Source organism: Mesoplodon mirus, assembly GCF_964341445.2.
Source record: "Mesoplodon mirus genome assembly, chromosome: 4".
NCBI classification, from domain to species: domain Eukaryota; kingdom Metazoa; phylum Chordata; class Mammalia; order Artiodactyla; family Ziphiidae; genus Mesoplodon; species Mesoplodon mirus.
Genome location: NC_138979.1, coordinates 12,525,163 through 12,529,061, shown reverse-complemented (window position 1 = coordinate 12,529,061; position 3,899 = coordinate 12,525,163). Strand labels below are relative to the sequence as shown.

The 3,899-nt window shown below is 43.7% G+C and overlaps 1 pseudogene across 1 annotated transcript; it reads right to left on the bottom strand.

Moving 5' to 3' along the window:
- Positions 1-645: 645 nt before the first annotated feature.
- Positions 646-1,353, bottom strand: LOC309803281 (large ribosomal subunit protein eL30-like; annotated as a pseudogene). The gene has a single exon. The product of its transcript is annotated as a large ribosomal subunit protein eL30-like (transcript).
- Positions 1,354-3,899: the final 2,546 nt, after the last annotated feature.

Below are 3,899 nucleotides of genomic sequence, written 5' to 3'. Positions count from 1 at the left end.
CTTTCAGTCAAGGACATACAGATAGTTAGGCCACAGCTACATCCAGGGTTTCTTTATCCATTGGTCTGTCACAGTGTATCAGTGTATTAGGCTGTCGTATGCTACAGCAGCAACCAATCCTAAATCTCAGTGACTCAGTACAACAAAAGTTAATTCCTTATTCACACTACAAGTCCCACAGTGTTGGCAGGAAGTTCTGCTGCACACAGCCACTTAGGGATCCAGCTGATAGAAGCTCTGTCTATCTGGAACATAAGGCCTCTTGAGTTACTTTACCAAGAAAAAGAAGGAGAAAGTGTCAGGCACCAGTTATTAAATACATTGGCCCCTTCCACCCACTCCATTGATCAGAGAGAGTCACGGGGCTCCACCAGTTGCAAAGGCAACTGAAAAGTCTTTTCTTCCAAGTGCTCAGGAGGTAGAGGGGAGCTGATGCTGGGGAGCACTAGTAATATCTACCAGGATTCCTTCCATCACATCACCCTTCTTAAGTAACTTTGCAAACAAGGTAGTGATGGAGATAATAACAATGATGAAGGTGATGATGGTGATGATGGTAATATCTGATGTTTGCACAGGTCCTGAAGGTCCAGAAAATGCTTCTCTCATTTACTTTATTATTATTATTATTCTTTTAAAAAAACAAGCTTTGGCCAGTTTTATTAAAGAAAAATTGTGCATGATTTACTTTTCACCAGTCTGTTCTGGCATGCTTCTAATGATAACAGAATCACCTGGATCAATGATAGCCAGTGTGCACACTCTGTAGTATTTTCCACATGCTGTGCCCAATTCAATATTATTGCTAGTGTGGTGATAGACACCAGTTTTGGCAACATGGCATAATACTCTATTTCAGATTTCCTCAAGGCTGGGCAGTCATTGGTGAGGCTGACCGGTTTCGCTTTGCCTTGTCTGATCATTTTCAGAGTCTGCTTGTACCCCAGCGCATACTTTCCACTTTTCATAACGAGTTGGAGCCTAGAGTTGATCAACTCCAGTGACTTTTTCAAGCAGCTGCCAAGATGGCTGGGGAGCAAGAAATCTCTCATTTACATTACTTTTTTTTTTTTTTGGAAGATTTATTATTTATTTATTTATTTTATTTTTGGCTACGTTGGTTCTTAGCTGCGGCTTGCCGGATCTTCATTGAGGCACGCAGGATCTTTTGCTGCAGCGCACCAGCTTCTCTCTAGTTGTGGCACGTATGTTCCAGAGTGCATGGGTTCTGTAGTTTGTGGCACCGTGGGCTCTCTAAGTTGAGGTGCCCGAGCTCAGTGGTTGTGTCACCCGGGCTTAGTTCCCCTGCAGCCTCTGGGACCTTAGTTCCCCACCCAGGGATCGAACCTGCGTCTCCTGCCTTTACCACTGGACCACCAGGGAAGTCCCTCATTTACATTATTAATTCAACAGTGTGCAATAACATTCCTTTTTCATATGAGAGAACTGAGCTCAGAGAATGTTCAACTGAATGGAACGATTGGCTTAGGATCACATCAATGAGTATCTAGGAGATGAAATACTGAACGTTTAGTCACAGCTAAAGAGGAGGCCCTGAGGGGAAAGTGGGATAGGAGTTTAACCCAGGAAACGGCTGACATGAGAAACCCAGTCCCAGAATTCACTGCAAAGGAGCTTTGAAGCATAAGGGATGAAAGAAGTAAAGACAATAGTGGAGCTCGTTTCTAGTTGTGACTCATTTACTTCTGACCACATACGCCCTTTTCTTTCACAACAAAACATGCCTGGCCTATAAGCAGAGACACTTAATATTTATTACACTAATAAAAAAGAAAGTAGGGCCTCCCTGGTGGCGCAGTGGTTAAGAGTCCGCCTGCCGATGCAGGGGATACGGGTTCGTGCCCCGGTCTGGGAGGATCCCATATGCCGCGGAGCGGCTGGGCCCGTGAGCCATGGCCGCTGAGCCTGTGCGTCCGGAGCCTGTGCTCCGCAACGGGAGAGGCCACAACAGTGAAAGGCCCGCGTACAGCAAAAAAAAAAAAAAAAAAAAAAAAAAAGAAAGTAAAAAAACGCATGTCCCGAATAGCATGTATTAGGTGTTACGTAAGAACACTATTTGATTTGAAATATCACATCTGGCCTAGAAATTTAAGGCAACTCATTGCCTTCAACTCATTGAATCTAGATGTGACAAAACAAATTACAGTTGTGAAATAAATGGATCCCGCTTGAACTATGGGAGAACTTAGCAATCAGGATTTCAGAAGCAAAGGTAGCCAAATGAGAACGGCAGACCCAACCCCACAATAAATATTTAGCTGTACTTTTAACATTAAGTTTGGCACAGAATACAGAGGAGACGTCTGGTCTTCTGGAAACTTACACATTGATGAAGAAGACAAAACTAATACATGTAAAATGATACGCATTCCTGTAAAACAGTCTACAATAAACTGCTGTTTTGTACAGTGAAAACTCCAAATGATGTAGGAAACGTGAAGAAAACGAAATGCTAAGAAAGAAAGAGGGAAAAAACTGAAGGAGGAAGACTCAGTGAACCCTTCATAGAAAAGCTTGATGTGGACCCAGGAATGGAAGCTGAATAGTCTGGATAGGTGGAGAGGAAAAGAGAATCAGTTCTGGAAACAGCATGAACAAAGGCTCCAGATACACTGTGTTCCTGAGAAAGTGCCTGGCCCTGGCTATGGCTCACCAACTTGCGTGTTCTTAGTTGTGTATGTGTATCTCTGTCCCATAGATTATAATCATCTCCAGGAAAGGGCCTTATTTATCTTTGTGTAAGTGGTACAGGCATTGCATGTGGCACACAGAAGGTGCTCAAAACTCTTTCACTGGGGGGCTTCCCTGGTGGCACAGTGGCTGGGAGTCCACCTGACAGGGAAGGGGACGCAGGTTCGAGCCCTGGTCCGGGTGGATCCCACATGCTGCAGAGCAACTGGGCCCGTGCACCACAACTGCGGAGCCTGTGCCCTGGAGCCTGTGCACCACAACTGCTGAGCCCTCGTGCCACAACTACTGAAGCCGGCGCGCCTGGACCCGTGCTCCGCAACAAGAGAGACCACCGAGGTGAGAGGCCCATGCACAGCAATGAAGACCCAATGCAACCAAAAATAAATAAATAAAAATTTATTTAAAAAAAACCATATGGTAATGTATGGAAACTAAATTTAAAAACAAAAACAAAAACAGAAAACTCTTTCATTTGGAATTCCCTTGTGGCCTAGTGGTTAGGATTCCAGGCTTTCACTACCGGGACCCCAGGTTCTATCCCTGGTCAGGAAACTAAGATCCCGCAAACTGCAGGGCCAAAACAATAAAAAATAAAAAGAACCTGGAAGAATGGGTAGGATTTTAAAATAAAGAAGAAGAACTAACCTTCAATAATACCAACAGCAACATCTGGGGGTTTATCTAAACTTGACAAGAGTTGTGAGTAGTATCACCTCAAAGACAGGGAAACAGATGATGATGCCTTCTCAGACGTAGTGGTTATGGACGTTTCTGCTGCATTGCTAATGAAATGTTAGTTTAACGAACTTTTATTTACGTCTCAGTTTTCTGAGACAGAATCTATATTTTATTGGCCTTTGGGCAGATCAGTAGAGGAAGGACTGAATGGGTAATTTACCTCCTCAGTCAGGAAATCATTCTGCCTAAATGGGTTTCTTAATGAAGTGCAGCATCTTAGCCTATCTCTACTTCCTCTCCTTTGGCACAAAGGAAATGTTCAGCTCTTTTGTTTTCAAAAACCTCAAGGTGTATCAGTTAACCAGCTGTCCTGGATGTGGCTTTGCTGGTTTGTGTACCACTATTGAATGAATTAGAAAAGAAAAGAAAGAAAGAGAGAGAGAGAGAGAGAGAGAGAGGAAGGAAAGGAAGGAAGGAAGGAAAAGAAAGAGAGAGAAAGAAGGAAGGGA